This window comes from Bos taurus, chromosome 18, assembly GCF_002263795.3.
Source record: "Bos taurus isolate L1 Dominette 01449 registration number 42190680 breed Hereford chromosome 18, ARS-UCD2.0, whole genome shotgun sequence".
Lineage (NCBI taxonomy): Eukaryota > Metazoa > Chordata > Mammalia > Artiodactyla > Bovidae > Bos > Bos taurus.
In genome coordinates, this window is record NC_037345.1 from 38,894,109 (window position 1) to 38,912,378 (window position 18,270).

Consider the following 18,270-nt stretch of genomic DNA (forward strand, 5'->3'; position numbering starts at 1 on the left):
ACATGTATAATATCATATATGAAACGAATGGGAGGGAGGGAGGGAGGGGGGTTCAGGATGGGGAACACATGTATACCTGTGGCGGATTCATGTTGATATATGGCAAAACCAATACAATATTGTAAAGTTAAAAAATAAAATAATTTAAAAAAGATTTTAAAGGTAAGAAATAAAAATCTCTTCTCATCCTTTCTTTTTACTATCCCTCCTTCTTCAATATTTCTTAGCCCTTTTACTAATAATAAAACAATAGTAGATCTGAGAAGCTGAGATCTTCCATCTGCTGTTTAAACACAGACTATGCAAGTGTTTTCAGAGAGAGACAGCTGCCCTTGTATTTGGAATAAGGACAACAAGAAGCCTGCTTATAGCTTATGCTTGATGAATATTTATTGTTCAATACAGGCTAAAGAAATCTGCCCTATAACTAGTGTTATCACTGTGACTATCAAACCAGACATGGTGATAATTGATTGAGATCTGGGTGGGATGGAGGGACATTCTTAATGGTTGATTGAAAAATCCATCAGTAAACAATACAGTCAGCATTATACTCATAGCTTATATATTTCTGATGAGAGTGTTTAATCCACACAGGCATTGTTTTCCTGGAGGTTGACTTGAAGCTCACTGTATTGATAGGTATTTTCTCATAAAGATTTGCCAACTTGACCTGACCAGAGATGGATGTTTTCCAAGACCCAAATAGCCCAAGTGTTTTTAGATTTGAAAGAAAGATGGTGGCTGTTTTGCCGCTAAGTCGTGCCAAACTGTTTGCAACCCCATGGACTGTAGCAGCCCAGGCTTCCCTTTCCCCCACTATCTCCCTGCTCAAATTCATGTCCATTGAGTCAGTGATCTATCTAACCATCTCATCCTCAGTTGTCCCTTTCTCCTTTTGCTTTCAATCTTTACCAGCATCAGGGTCTTTTCCAAAGAGTCAACTCTTCACCTCAGGTGGCCAAAGTATTGAAGCTTCAGCATCAGACCTTTCAGTGAATATTCAGGGTTGATTTCCTTTAAGATTGATTGGTTTGATCTCCTTGTAATACATGAACATTAATTAACAGATTAATGTCTTCCCAAGAATATATCTTTGTGATAAAAGTCTTTGCCATTTATCTTGAATAAACCCTTCAAAACAGTGCTACTCAAAGTATGGTCCATGGACCATTGCCAATCAGTGAATAGTGTTAATGATTCATGATCTCATAAATACAAAAATTAAGAATAAGAAAATTTAGGACTTCCTTGGTGGTCTGATGAGTAAGACTTCACCTTCCAATGCAGAGGATGCAGGTTCCTGGGCTCCCAGTTAAGAAGCTAGGATCCCACATGCCTCTCAGTCATAAAACCAAAACATAAAATGGAAACAATATTGTAGCAAATTCAATAAAGACTTCTAAAATGGTCCTCATCAAAAAAAAGTTTTAAGAAAAGAATATGAAAATTTTTTAGCAGCTTGACAGAGTAATTTTATGTCTGGGTAATATAGTCATAAAAATAGGCATGTTATTTTATTTCTTTCATATCTCAGTTTTCTAGTATTAATTTTATTATATTTTTAAAAAGTATTAATCTATTATGATTTGGATATTTTAAAAAACTGTTCTTTACCACAGATAGTTTGGGAAACATAAAAATACTATGTCTCCTTTCTACTAGTTTGCAAGTCTTATTTGCTTTATTCCAATCTCCAGACTTCATTCCATTTTGTAGTCTTTGCTATTTTCTCTAAACATGCTAAATTTAGATGGTTTCCTCTTTTTAACTTGAGGACAGTAGATGTGTTACAGGCTTAAGGTACTGCTAACATCCTCGCTTAAAGCCCTTAGTATCTGGGGGCTTATTGTGGTTATAACACTGAAAAAGACCCCTGCCCATCTCTTTAACAAGGTATTTATCATTTGGGGGTAGAAAATCTGTTCCTGTTTGTTGTGACTTTGGATCCTGGAATTATCAAGCTCTAATAGTCTTTAGTAAATGATCCTTTCCCTGCCATGTTCACAAAGACCCTGTGGCCCTTGCAATGCTGGAGAAGTTCATCTTAATCCACCATGCCCTTCCAGTGTTACTAACCTCCACATCATCTCTGCACAATCCAATGAATGTCGGTTCTCCATGAGTATTATTTCAAGTGAACTGATATATTGTTCATTGTTATATCTCATTTGATTCTTGTGCTGAGCAGTCAACCTGTCTCCAGGAGAACTATGTTTAACTGATTATGTCTTAACCTATGACATCATATTTTTTAAAGAACATGATTTGAAGACATTGATATCTATTGCCGTTTACAGCTCCTTTTCATCCAGATTGATTATATGCTCATGACAGAGATGTGAGTGATGGAGTGGAGAGAGCAAGACCAGAATCAGGGAGACCAGTTGGAAGGTTACTGCAATAGTCCAGGCAAGAAAAATAATGAGAGAGTGGCCCAGGACAGTGACAGCGGTGATGGAGAAGAAAGAATGAGCATGAGAAATATTTAGGCATCAGGACAAGAGGATTTGGTATCTAATTAGATGTAGAGGGTGAGAACAAGAAAAAGGTGATGATGACTCCCCAGTTTTTGCTTGGGCTACTAAACAGACAGGAAGACGGGAGGAATAACAAGTTTGTAGAAATATGGGGAGAGAGGAGGTGATGGATTCAGCTTTGAGTGTACTGAGTTTACCAGCGTGACATCCAGGGAGTTGGATGTATGAGTCTGAACTCAAGAGAAGCCTGGGCTACAGATTTTAATTTTTGAAGTCCTGAGTAAGTAAAACTATAGAATTCAATAAGAACATAGAGATGAGTAACATTTTAAAGTGTCTTAAAACAATTTCAGGAATCTCCACACTGTTCTCCATAGTGGCTGTACTAGTTTGCATTCCCACCAACAGTGTAAGAGGGTTCCCTTTTCTCCACACCCTCTCCAGCATTTATCGCTTGTAGACTTTTGGATCACAGCCATTCTGAGAAAGATGCTAACAATAACCCTGTGTACGAGACAGCAAAAGAGACACTGATGTATAGAACAGTCTTATGGACTCTGTGGGAGAGGGAGAGGGTGGGAAGCTTTGGGAGAATGGCATTGAAACATGTATATCATGTATGAAACGAGTTGCCAGTCCAGGTTCGATGCACGATACTGGATGCTTGGGGCTAGTGCACTGGGACGACCCAGAGGGATGGTATGGGGAGGGAGGAGGGAGGAGGGTTCAGGATGGGGAACACACGTATACCTGTGGCGGATTCATTTTGATATTTGGCAAAACTAATACAATTTGTAAAGTTTAAAATAAAATTTAAAAAAATAAAACAATTTAATTTTATTCAATTTTCCCTTAAAACTTAAGATTGTGATAATAGTTTATCTTCCATGTGATTAAATAGGATAAACCAGTTATAGCTTACATATGGGCATTATGGAATTCTATGAAAAACAAAGCTAATCAAAGAGATCAGTTTCATTACTTCCTAAACTTGGAGTGCTACCTACCTTTTGCTGTAGTCCAGATTATCCGACTCCCCCTCGTCCAGCTCCCCTCATTAACAAGTAGTAAAAATACACAAATATATGTGTGTGCGTGTGTGCTTAGTCCCTTCAGTCCCATCCAACTCTTTGCAACCTTATGGACCGTAGCCCACCAGGCTCCTCTGTCCATGAGACTCTCCAGGCAAGAATATTGGAGCAGGTTGCCATTTCCTCATCCAGGGCATCTTCCCAGCCCAAGGAACAAACCATGTCTCTTATGTCTCCTGCACTGGCAAGTGGGTTCTTTAGCTTCCTAGCACTACCTGGGAAGCCCACAAATGTATTAGGATTTTGTGTGTGTCAGACTATTTAATTCAATTTAATCATCACGTGACACCCCCTCCCACAAGAGATATCAGTAGACCCACATTACATGGGTGAAAAGTGGCTAACGTCACCATACTTCAGCATTGTGTCTAGTCATCTGATGAGGTGAACTATTGGGCAGCAACATATTTAGAACCCTGTTCTGTACTGGTTACCCCAAATGCTGGTACCTCTGTCTGGCATCAGAAACAGTCAAAACAATTTGTGGTTCAAACGTTGGCTTCTTTAGCTGTACCCCCAACACAAATAGGAGATACTAATGGACACAGGAGAGAGAGTTGTGTTCCAAATGAGTGTCTTACCACTTTTTTTTCAATACAACTTACCAAAAGTGTCTCAAGAGACATGGAAATGTTCATCCCTTTACACCCAGTAATGCTGCTTCTGCAAAACTATTCTAAGGAAATAATCAGAGAGGCACTTCAAAATTTATTCATCACAAATAATTTTAGTGAGTATCTACCAGTTCCAGACACTATGCTGAGAACTGGGAATACATCTCTGAGTTAGACACAGTCTCTGTCCTCTAAGAGTTCAAAGTTCAGAGCATCAGGGGATGGGGTACCCACAAAGTTAGAGAACTTGGCTGGGTACCATGGGGACAGGGAAGAGGTGGATCTCGCCAGCCTGGGGCAGAGAAGACTTCCTAGAAGAAGTGATGTTTTGGGTTGAGCTGATCCTTGGGAAGATAGCAGGTAAGGACATGCCATTGAGAAGCAACAACATAAGCAAAATGCTAGGGGGAAAAACTACATCAGGGTCTTTCGGGAATGGACAGTTTGGTGATGTCATATACTATGTTCTGGGGCCTCACTTTCATTCTGTAGGTCAGAGGTTCTCCCAGTGTGTCCAGAGTAATCCTGGTGTTTCTCAGGAGCTTCAGGGACCTTTCTTAACAGGGAGGTGGGGCAGGGGGGTGGAGGAATTGGTCCAGGCTCTGATTGCCACCCTTAGTCCCTAGGAAACTTTACTTAAGATATTTTTTAAAATTTGTTTATTATTTATTTTGGCTGCCTTGGGTCTTCGTTGCTGCACATGTGAGGGTTGGAGGCGCTACGCTCTGGTTGCGGCGCATGGGTGCCCCGTTGCAGGGGCTTCTTTTGTTGCACAGCACATGGGCTCTAGGCACTTGGGCTTCAGTAGTTGTGGTGCATGGGCTTAGTCGCCCCACAGCTTGTGGAATCTTCCTGGACCAGGGATTGAACCCACGTCCCCTGCATTGGCAGGCAGATTCTTAACCACTGGACCACCAGGGAAGTCCTACTTAAGATATTTAAAAGAAAGTTTCCACTGCTGAAAAGAAAGTTGGAAACATTTGATGAGTTATTGGAGATCTTTAAGCAAGAAAGTGACCAGAACAGACGTACATTTCAGGTAGATTACATTGACGGCTATGGAGACACTACCTATCTCATATTTATTTATAGCTAGAAACACTCTAAATGGCCAATAATGAGTGTGATAAAATAATAGCAATAATAAATAGCTACCGTTTACTGAATGCTGACTGTGTATAGGCACAATGCTAAGTGCATGTATACTCTAAACCATTTAACCTTGATAGAAATCACATGAAGTGAATATTATCAATATTTTGCAGATGTAAGAACTGAGGCTTACGGAGGATATGTAGCTGGTTTTGCATCACCCAGGTATTAATGGATGGGGTCAGAATTTCATTCTAACACATAAGGGCATGCCATTCTACCTCCTGAGCTATGATAAATCTACATAGGTAATATTATTCAACCCTTTAAAATCATGTTTTCAAAGACTATTCAATTATATGGAGGAAACATCTATAGAATAATGTCAAATTAAAAAAACTCAAATACAAAAAATATATAGAATCACTCTAATTTTATTAAACATATTAAAGCGTTCAAAACATTTATCACCAAGTGTTTGAACTGTAGACAATTTTAACTTTTATTCTTCTATTTTTCTTCCAAATTTTCTAGAATGGGTGTATGTTTCTTTGATCATTAGAAGCATAACAAGAAGTTTTATATATATATATATTTATTTATTTATTTGTTTAAACTTATTCAAGATGAATTGCTGTCATTACTCATTCTCACCCCAGACTCAAGAGGAAGGATCCGTTAGTTCTTTAACACATCCTTCAGAACAACAATGCAAACTATCATGTGTGCAGAATGTAAGGGAAATCGAACTATGCTAATTACTAGTCATATAACCTTAAAGTTAAATTCTCTGGATCTCAGTTTCTTTGCTTGGAAAATGAGAAAGTTAAGCTAAATAGTCTTTACAATTCCTGTGCATGTGTGTTTGGTCATGTCCAACTCTTTGCAACCCCATGGACTGTGGCTTGCCAGGCTCTTCTGTCCATCGGATTTTCCAAGCAAGAATACTGAAGTGGGTTACCATTTCCTCCTCCAGGGGATCTTCCTGACCCAGGAATCAAACCCTTATCTCCTGTGTTTCCTGCATTTGCAGGTGGGTTCTTTACCTGTTGAGCCACTAAATTTCATAGCTTTTTTCTTTAGTACAAATGAAATCAAATGGGAGCATAAAAGTAATATATTAAATTCTTTTTGCTTTAGTTACATTTTCATGGTCATTTAGGGTGGCTTCTTTGAGTCTTGGCTATCTGGTAATATAATAGTATGCTCAGATGCATATTAAGCCCTGCTCCATGCTTTCACAAACATTTTTCTCTTCTCATCTTCACTAACACCTTTCGTGGTGAGCATTATTATCCCTATTTTTGCTGATGGAGATCAAGGAGCTAAGGAACTCACAAAAGGTTTTTCATGATATGTTGTGGCTAGAATCAAGCATAAATGCTTCTTTGTAAATTCCTAGAATTTTGTTCATTCAGACATGGAATTACTTGTTTCTTACTTGTTTATCATTTCAGTTGCCTACTGTGTTGATTGTGGAAAACAAAGTTCCTGTCCTCAGATATTTTGTATTCTAAAAGAGAGACAAGGTTCTTTTAAAGAAACAATTCTGATATTAAAATTAAGAATGATATGTAATGGGGACAAATGGAGGCTTTCGGCAATGTCTCTATACCCTGTAGTGAGAAGCAAACAAAAGGACATTATTATTAAATTGCAAATGGGGGCAGAAACAGTCACTTGTCATTAGTGTCAGGGTCATTTTAATGAAAATTAACCCCAGAAATGCTTGACTAAGCAGAGGAAACCAAGGGATCATTTGGACCCTGACAGAACCAGGGCAGTTAAATCTTTCCTACCTGCATATGAGCTTAAGAGACTCAATCAGTCCAAAGTCACTGGCCATGCTAATCGCTCTAATTATTATTGTAGGAAATACTAGATAATACCTATAAGGTATAAAAGAGAGCCACAGCCCAGAATAATCTTGTAAACAAAGAACTCCCAGAGGGACACACAGACGGTGCTCACAAAGCCTGGACCAGCCCAGATGGATAATAAAGCATAAAAACATGTAGTCTGACAGAAAGGATGGATTCCGTAGCACAGGGTGTAGTCTCCTGCTGGGGATGACCCTGTTCAGTGAAAACACAGCACTGACAGGAAGAAATTGGGTAGGACATTTCAGAGAGTCATTACTGGTAGCTTAGAGACACTTTGGCCCCTGAAGACTCTGTGTGTGTGTGTGTGTGTGTGTGTGAGAGAATACATGCATGTGCACACATGCGCATGTGGCCTCAGGTAAAGGAACAAAATGTGGTAATTTGTTCATCTGCAGCCCAGCCTTATTTCTTGAAATGTGACCACTCACCTAGCATTTATAGGCAATATGAAGAGGATTACATCCAACTAAGAGTTTCCAGGATTTTGTGAAGTGCTGTCGACTTCCTGAATTCCCCCCTGTTGTGAGATGAGAGAGTGAGCCAGGGTGGTAAGCCTGGTCTTGGGAGAGTAAGTGAAAACAAGGTGTTTTGTGTGTGATTAGCCCTGGTTTATCATCTGTACATCATTCGATGCATGGGAAGGATGTGGTTTATCATCACTTCTCAGTTATCTTCTTCTAGGTAAAGTGAGTACTGTGAAGTGCTCTAGTTCTTAGAGAATGTCAATATGTGCATAAAGTATGATGGATAAAAGAGCCCTGGACCAGAAGTGGGAAGTTGGCCTCAGCTCCACCACCATGTGTCACAAGTAAATTAACCTACACATGCCATTAATCCTCCATTATCAAGAGCAGAACTGTATGTTTATTTGCATAAGTAACCGAAACAAATGAAATAATATACCAAAGCACTTAAATTTCACTGTAAGTAAAGTATAACAAAATTTTAAAGAGTCCTCACTATGTTCAAGGTACAGATTCAGTGAGAGACACAAACTAAATATGGTTCATAACTTTAGGAAGCCTGGAATCTAGTGAGGTGACAGACCAACGCACATACTACAACTAATTGAGGTGTAAGAGACATTGCGATTATTGTTCTGAGAAAGTTTATTCAGTCGTTCAACAAGTATTGGAAGGCATTGTGCACACTCTAAAAATAAACTACTTCTTTCTGAAGTTGGGAGAGGCAACATCATATAGCTTTATGGAAATGAGCATTTGGATTGGAGTTTGAATAAAAGATTAAAATTAATTAGTCAGAGGTGAATTGTGGCATTGTGACAAAGATAATGGGGGAGTGCATGGCATGGGAAACATACTGGGTGTTTTGGGAAATAATGAATGATCTGGTTGGGCATAAGTCAAAAACATGCAATTAGAAAAGGAGGAAGCAGTGAGAGAGCTGACTAAAAAGATCACTACTGACCAGATTCAAGGTGAGCAAGTTGAAAAGCTGGAATTTTATTCTGTAAATATCAAAGGCTTGTATCTAAGCTATAGGACAGTAAGTCTGTCAATGGAGTAAAGCACAGGAGACTTGAGGAAAGTCAGTAGAAGGTTTTTGCAAGAGCTTAGACAGGAAAGAGCCAAACTCAGGCAGAGAGGGATCAAAAAGAGAGATGAATGCAGAAGACATGGAGAATGCAGAATCCATAGAATATGATACCTATTCGGACACGAGGCCAGGGAGAGAAGATGGAGTTGAAGACAATACTTCTCAAGTAGCTGTTTGCTTTTTTTTGTAAGTTTCAGAGATCTCAGTGTAGTGAGATCCATGGCATGTATGCTTACTTCCTTTCCACTGTCAAATTCTGTCAATTGGAAAAGATGTGAAGGGACTTCCCTGGCAGTCCAATGGTAAAGACTCCGTGCTTCTACTGCAGGGGCCCCAGGTTCAAACCCTGGTCAGGGACCTAAGATCCCACATGCTGCATGACCAAAAAAAAGCTGGAATGGATGTGAAACTCATCCTGCTTGATAGGAGCTTACAATACTACCCTTCCCAGGTATTTCTCCTTCAACAAATTTCTAAGTTTTAAGGTAGAAATTTGTTATTGTTCAGTCACTCAGCATGTCTGACTCTTTGCGACCCCATGGACTGCAGCACACCAGGCCTCTCTGTCCTTCACCTTCTCCCTCAGTCAGTCAGTTCAGTCGATCAGTCATGTCTGACTCTTTGCAACCCCATGAACCACAGCACACCAGGCCTCCCTGTCCATCACCACCTCCCAGAGTTCACCCAAACTCATGTCCATTGAGTTGGTGATGCCATCCAACTATCTCATCCTCTGTGGTCCCCTTTTCCTCCTGCCCTCAATCTTTCCCAGTATTAGGGTCTTTCCTAATGAGTTGGTTCTTTGTATCACGTGGCCAAAGTATTGGAGTTTCAGCTTCATCAGTCCTTCCAATGAATATTCAGGGTTGATTTCCTTTAGGATTGATTGGTTTGATCTCCTTGCAGTCCAAGGGACTCTCAAGAGTCTTCTCCAACAATGCAATTCGAAAGCTTCAATTCTTCAGCATTCAGTCTTCTTTATGGTCCAACTCTCACATCTATACATGACTACTGGAAAAACCATAGCTTTGACTATACAGACTTTTGTCGGCAAAGTAGTGTCTCTGCTTTTTAATATGCTGTCTAGGTTTGTCATAGCTTTTCTTCCAAGGAGCAAGCGTCTTTTAATTTCATGACTGCAATCACCATCTGCAGTGATTTTGGAACCTAAGAAAAATAAAGTCTGTCATTGTTTCCATTGGTTTCCCATCTATTTGCCATGAAGTGATGGGACTGGAGGCCATGATCTTAGTTTTCTGAATATTGTATTTTAAGCCAGCTTTTTCACTCTCCTCTTTCACCTTCATCATGAGACTCTTTAGTTCCTCTTCACTTTCTGCCATAAGGGTGGTGTCATCTGCATATCTGAGGTTATTGATATTACTCCTGGCAATCTTGATTCCAGTTTAGAAAGCTTTAAAAAGGAAATTTCTAACAAAAGTATTTTATTTTCAAGTTTCATATTTTTCAAACTTTGCTTTGGTCCAGCCTTCTTTATTGCCAGGGGTGATATTAAAAATACTGAATAACTCCTTACAGCAGTCACTGTTCATGGTCCATGAAGAACACAATCAAGGGCAACTGTTAGGAACATATCAGAACATTTGGCTGAGTGTCAGCTTGGCTATTGGCATCTTTGGGCTTGTTATTAATACATCCTTACAAATAAGGATGGACCAACAGGCCAAGTCAAGAATTCTACAAAATCTTTTGAAAACTAAATTAAAACCAAATGAAAAATAAACAACAATTGACTGCAGTGTTACTGAATTTCCAAAGCCTACTTTCCAAAGCCTAATGCCAGTCCACTAACTAATGATCCCATTTCCCAGGCAAAGTAGGAAGGAATTTTGAAAATTCTGTGACATGACACACCTTCTCAACCATAACCTTTCTTCCCTGTGCATGGGGCTTTTTTTTCCCCCCTACCTGTGAGATGCCTTGGAGGAAAAGAAGCAAAGCTGCCTCTTGTTCCTTGCCCTCCTGCATTCCATACTTGATTCTGCATCCCAGAGCAGCAGACCCTGGGCCCAGTGAGGCTGTCTGGCATGATAGGCTCTTATTATCCACTCAAGATTATTCACTCCCTCTCTTATTTGAAAGACCCAAATAATTTTAAATACCACCCATAAGGCTGCAGCTGTCCCCAGAAATGGAATTCTGATTAAATTCCTACTGCTCCTTTAAGAACCAAGTTAAATGTCACCTCTAAATAATAACTGCTGACATTTACTCAGTGCTTACTCTGAACCAGGCACTTTGCTAAGGGTTTCTAATGGATTTTCTCATTTCATCCTCAAAATAAATCCCTAGGTTAAGTACTAGTATTGCCCCCAATGTACAGATGTGGAAACTGAGATGTTAAATGACTTACCCAAGGTCTTGTAGTCAGTAAGTGGGAGATCCAGCAGTCCAACACCCGGGCCCTCAGTGCCGATACACGGTAGGCATTCAATCAATGACCCAAATGATAGACAGCCTCTGCTTCCCTTTGCAGTGTTCTCAGCATGTCCTTTGTAGCATCCCTCACATTTGCAATGACTTATTCAGTGCTTGGCTTTCCAAACTCAACAATGCCCCCATTATTATCCTGCAAGACCTGGGACCATGCCTGGCATATTGTGGGTGTGCAACAAATAATTGTGGAAGGAGAAGATAAAGGGAGGAAGGAAGGGAAGAACAAAAAGTCTTTCTAGTTTGAGGGTTGAAAAACACAGTGACCCAATATGTACTTTTGGATGAAAAGAAGCCGTGTTACTGAGGGCTGCCCAGGTCTTAGATTTAAAACACCAGGGTTGCAATCCCAACTCTGTCTTTTCCTGACAAGTAACTCCCAAGCATCGAGCTTTACTCTAAGCCTCGGTTTCTACATCTTGTAAAACGGTTTTCTTCTTTGGAGATATGAAAGTTAAATGAAATCACATACATCAGTTGAGACCAGCAAGGTGCCCGCTACTCAGTAATCTTTGGTTGTATTGTTGAATAGAGATACACAGAAGGGATTGACATATTTCACCTCGTATAACAGACCACGTAGTCATCACCGATACATAACATATTGCAGGAGACCAATAACTGTTTTGAGTGATTAGACCAAATGGCTATATGTCTGAACATTAAAGTATGATATATGCTAGTATCATTAGGAACATCTACTTTATGTCTCAATGCCATCTTTACGGGATGTGGATCTGTTTATATTTATAATGCAAATATTCTGTGCTCTTCCTGGTCAGAAGAGTTCAAATGTCCATTGTTTTTCCTCCCACCCTCCACCCTGTCCTTCCTGCCTCCCAAGCAAACATATGTATTCCTTCCCCACGCTCCCCCTCACCAACACCCTTCATCTGCCTGTCACTTTTCAAAGACAAGCTCCTCAGAATGAAATCTCTGCTTTCTTTGTTTTCCTGGTTTCCATTTTGTATCCTAAAATATTCACTTCAAGTTCCGCTTGACAGACGTCCCTAATCTAATCTCCACGTCTGCTTTCTAATTTTCACAGTCAGGATAAAACAAATAGGTTGGAGTTAATTGCCGGAGCAGCAGGCCGGAGCTCTGAGCTGTGATTTATGAGCTGAGTGCAGGCGCTCTGCAACACATTTTTCTTAATTTATTTTTAATGAGTCTCTCAATTAATTTTCTTGGAAACATCTTAATGATGTTGGAGGCGGGTGTTAATGAGGTCTGCACCAGCTCCTAATTCTGCATATTTTAAAGTGCCTAATGTCATCCTGCACCCTTTCTTTCCATTTTAAGAGGAGTTGAGGGAGGGGGAAGATTATTGTTGAATGGAGAATTTTCACTCTTCATGCCTCAGTCTTGGCTTAACCTCTCAGACTTTATGGGTTTATGGTGTGTCTCAGAGCAATTTCGTGCTTCCTGCTCCCCTCCCCAACCTGCTCTGGGCTCGCTGAGTCTGAGAAGCCAGTGCAGGGAAAGGGGGAAATGACATGAGTGCAGGCAACTGCGAGTTCACCAGAACCATCCGTGGGCCTTTGAGGGTGTCCAGAGGTGACCGAATCTTTCCTAAAACAGACAGGGGGAAGTACCAGTGGAAGGAACTCAAGGGGTATCTTATTAGCATCTAGCCATTTGTTCAGAGAACCTGGTCCCTCCTAAATGTCTCCACAGAGCTTGGGGCATCAGACCAGCTCTACATCCTTAGAGACCCAGAGCAAAGTACCTGCGTACAGTCTGAGCCCCCTCGACTACCTTTCAACATCAAAGGCAGTCTCCACTCAGTCCTCATTGGTCTTCGTTATGTATTTTCTAGTTAAAACTTATTTTTCTAATTAAACAGTCATTAAATGCTTATGATAGAAAGTTTGGGAGATGTAAAAGGACAGATCAAATAAGGAAAACCGCATTCTAGTGCTGAAAAACAGCCACTATTAAAACGGTGGTGTTTGCTTCTAGATGTTATTCTTTTTTTCTATTCATGGGCCTTTGGTTTTATTTTATGCAGTTGTGGTATTACTGAATATCATTTTTCCCAGTTAACATAATAATATAAGTAACAAGCTTCTTTCAAACATTGTTTTTAATGACTGTTTAATATTCCATCTAGCAGATTTGTCATAATTTACCAAAATATTCTGCTGCAACTGGGCCTCCAAGCTAATTCTCAAACTGTTATCACACATACTATTGTGATAAACATCTTTGTACAAAATGCTTTGTAAAATTAGGGATTATTTCCTTTGGAATAGCCTAAGGAATTACTGATTTAGAGAATATAATCCTTTTTAAGACTCTTGATATATACTTCCAGTAACTTTCCAAAGAGGTATGCTGTTTACTTCCACTAGTAATACATGCTGCTGCTGCTGCTAAATCACTTCAGTCATGTCGGACTCTGTGTGACCCCATGGACTGCAGCCCACCAGGCTCCCCCGTCCCTGGGATTCTCCAGGCAAGAACACTGAAGTGGGTTGCCATTTTCTTCTCCAAGGCATGAAAGTGAAAAGTGAAAGTGAAGTCGCTCAGTTGTATCCGACTCAGTGACCCCATGGACTTCAGCCTACCAGGCTCCTCCGTCCATGGGGTTTTCCAGGCAAGAGTACTGGAATGGATTGCCATTGCCTTCTCCAAATAATACATGAGTGTGTCCATTTCTTCAATCGTGCCACGGGATAGAGTATTACAGCTAACCTTAACTTATCTGGCAAATTTAAATGTGTTTCTTTAGTTTCTCCACCAAGTTTGCTAATTTGGGTAATGTTTCAGTTAAACTAAAGGCTGCTTTTACTAGGGAACTTCCTAGACCATGAACCCCGATGCGGCTAAGGTTCTCCTCATAACATGTAGTAAAGACTTAAGAAATGTTTGTTAAATCAACCTATCCATGAAATGGAAAGTTGAGGATGTGTCTCTGAGTGCTCTATTTCCACCCACGTGTGCCCAGTGGCCTCTCCAGCTCAGTTTTTCAAAACTGAAATGTAAGTCTCCTCACACAGCTTTCCCACCTTGAGGTGGCCCCCCTGAGCAGTCCCATAGCTCCAGACACAGGAGTCCTCTACAGTGCAGCCCTGTTCACACAGCCCCCAGTACACGCATGCTCAGTCAGCCAGCCCTGTGGATGTGACGTACCTCCCCACAGGTTCACGCCTCTTCCCCTCCATTCCCACCATCCTGTTTCATACCCCTGTCTCTCACCTAGACTAATGCTGTCTCTCACCTCCCAACTGCCTTCTACCTCCAGTTTCCCTCAGCATTTTAGCCTTTAAAGTGCTGACTTTCCTGACACAAACAAAAACCCTACAGAGATTCCCTCCTGGTATATAGAACATAGTCTGATATGTCTAAGTCATCAGGGTCTTTCATACAATTTGGCCCCCTCGTACACTATGCATTTCTCAATGCATAACTTTATTCAGGCCATTTGCTATGCCTAGGATGCCCTTTGTGCACTCCCCATAGAGCAGTTCCATGTCACCTCCTCCATGAAGGCACTCATGGTAGACGCCTAGTGAATGTCTGGTGAGTGAACAAGGCATCTGTAGAAATGTGTTTCCTCCCAAACTGTTACCCACTGTACTTTGTGGACTGTTTTACAGTCTAGGTTAAATGTTTATATTTGAAATTTTAAAGAATCCTTTAACCTAGGGTTGGATGTTTATATTTAAAAATTTTAAGAACTCTTCAGCCTGGGGAAAGAAATAGTTCTCAGGGCATTTCTGTTTTCTGGTAGACTCTATTGATTTATTGCTAGACATTTCTTAATTTTCGTTATAGTACCTTTTGAGTGCTTTTCTGACTGACTACTTGTGCTTAGTGTAAGTATTGATAGAATATTCCCTGAGAAAAGATCACAGATTCTAACTTTAGGCGATAATTGGTTGAGATAAGATTAGTACCCAGATTCAAACTTTAATATCTAGTGCTATTATCATTAAAAAGGGGCTTCCAGGTGGCTACAGTAAAGAATACGCCTGCCAATGCAAAAGACACAGGAGACGTGGGTTCAATCCCTAGGTCGGGAAGAGCCCCTGGAGGAGGAAATGAGAAAACCCACTCTAGTATTGCCTGGAAAATCCCAAGGACAGAGGAGCCTGAAAAAGTCTTCCCTGGTGGCTCAGTCAGTAAAGAATCTGCCTGCAATGAAGGAGACCTCCAATGAAGGAGACCCAGGTTTGATCCCTGGGTCAGGAAGATCCCCTGGAGAAGGAAATAGCAACCCACTCCACTATTCTTGCATGGGAAATCCCATGGACAGAGGAGCCTGGTGGGCTACAGTTGCAAAGAGTTGAACATGACTTAGCGACTAAGCACACACAAATAGTTAAAACAGAGTCTTTCAACATTACCTTAAAGCTGAAGGATTTTTTTAAGCCTCCAACCAATAGCAACAATTTACCTACAACTCTGAGATTCTGGTTTTTGAAAAATGAATTAATACTAAGTGAACCTCTGACATCAGAGATGTCATTTTTTATATACTTTTAGTTCTGAATGTGTAACTGGGAAAGAACAGAGATCACTAGTGGATGAAAGCCATGATGAACAGGCAAAGCTAATAACAATAGTTTAGGATTTGGTGTTGAAGATGGCTGGCATTGATTATGTTTCATATTACTATTGCTTCTAACATCGACCACTATATTCTAGAGTTATTTTTAATTTGTTGTTGTTGTTCAGTCGCTCAGTCGTGTCTGACTCTTCGTGACCCCATGGACTGCAGCACACCAGGCTGCCTTGTCCTTCACTGTCTCCCGGAGTTGGCTCAAACTCATGTCCATTGAGTCGATGATGCCATCCAACCATCTCAGCCTCTGTTGCCCCCTTCTCCTCCTGCCCTCAATTTTTCCCAGCATGGTCTTCTAGTTTATTTGCTTCTCTTTCATTTCCATGAGCCAATAATTTGCTAGATACGATTTTCAACCGGGCCTCATAGCTCTGCTTTGTTGTCCTCAACACCAGTCTCCATCAGTTCAGAGGCACTGGCTTGAGACCATCCAGAACCATCAATGGGAATGCCATACCTTCAGTCTGGTCTTTGCCACAGGCTGGATTGTACTGTTCACCTGAGGGTTTTACCAGGTCTCTGTTACATATCCTTTACTCTTGGGGTCTGAAAGCAGTGACTTCTTTAAACCTTTGGCTATGCAAATGTCTTGACTCTTTTTATTCTCATTGATTTCTGTTTGTAGACCTGCCAATTCTCTCCTGAGCTCATCTTCTTATAATAAAGAAGCCAATGAATAACAACGCACATTACAAATAGTCTGTTTTCTACACCCTCCCTCTAGAGCTGCCTTGCTCCATTTCCTTCTAACATCTAGCATTAAGAGGTCTGGTCTTGGGACTTCCCTGGTGGTCCAGTAGTTAAGACTCTCTGCTCTCAATGCAGGGGACCCGGATTTGATCCCTGGTCAGGGAACTAAGATCCTGCAAGCTGCACAGTGCAGCCTAAAAGAAAAGTGAAGTCTGACCTCTCATTCCTCTGTAAGTGACCTGCTTTTCCATCCCTTCTGGAAACTTTCAAGATCTTCTTTTTATCTCAGACATAGTAAAGGCTAAGCTTCATATCTTGGTCTGGATACTTCATGCACCTTTTCAGCCTAAGATATATCACCCTCTAAATTAACTTTAGGCTGTGGCCTTCTTTATTTCCTAAATGAGCCATCTCATTTAGTCATCTGCTTTTTAACTTCCAAAAATCATTGAATCTTCTTATCTGTTCAGTCACCTCTTTCACTGTCTTTCTATAGTGGATTTGTATCTTTAAAAAAAAAAACACTTCTGCACAATCATTTTAATAAGATCTCAGATGTAATCAGAGATAAACTCATGTAGTTAATCTACCATATTTAATCAAGAATCCTATATGTCTTATTTTAGGACTTAAGATCACCTTGGATAAATGGAATGCCATTTACTGAGATCTGGAAGGCTAAGTACTCTTTAGAGTGAGTGATGTGAGTGAGGATATTCATTAGGTAAAAGTGGTTCCTCGCTCCCAGGACAATCTTTCACCATTGAGTGACACAGTGTAGAACGTTTTTGCCTGCTTTCCTGGTGGCTAAGTCGGTAAAGAATCCACTTGCAATGCAGGAGACCTGAATTTGATCCCTGGATCAGGAAGATCCCCTGGAGAAGAGAATGACAACCCAGTCCAGTATTCTTGCCTCGGAAATCCCATGGACAGAGGAGCCTAGCAGGCTACAGTCCATGGGATCTCAGGAGTCAGACATGACTTAGCAACCAAACCACTACCATCACCAAGACAGTCATGAGCAGGAAACTGCTGACTGTGACCTAACTATTCTATTTAATACCACTCCAGCCACCTAAATTGATGTTTACGTGAACTTCTAATACCACCCTTAATATGAGAGGAAATGAATACTTTTTTGCTGAGTTTGCTTTGCAGTGAGATTTACTTTCAATATGGCTACCATTTTCATAAAGCACATTTTTTAGAAGATTGGATAGAGTAGGTATTTCACGGTACCCTCTATACCAAAACTTTTATGAGAATCAAAATATTTAACACTTCAGCCTTTAAAAGGAAGAAAATTCTGACATATGCTACAACATGGATGAATCTTGAGGACATTATGCTAAGTGAAATAAGCCAGTCACAAAAAGATAAATACTGTATGATTCCACTTAGATGAGGTACTTAAAATAGTCAAAATCACAGAGATGGAAAGTAGAAGGGTGGTTGCCAGGGGCTGGAGGGAGGGGGAATGAGGAGTTACTGTTTAAGAGTGTGGAGTTTCAGTTTTACAAGATGAAAGGAGCTCTGGCGATGGATGGTGGTGATAGGTGCCCAACATTGTAAGTTTATTTAACACCACTGAACTGTACACTTAAAAATAGTTAAGATGGAAAATTTTCCAAGTTTTTCCAAACCAAGAAAAATTTGGAAAAATATTTAATACTAAGATTTATATTATATCATTATTAAATTCATATTATATCAATACTAAATTCACTCAGTAAATAATACTATGTACCAGGAACTGTAGTGAGCATTGAGGAGTCAACAGTGAACAAAACAGACACAATCTCTTTCCTGCTGGAGCTTATATTACAGTCAAGAAAGATA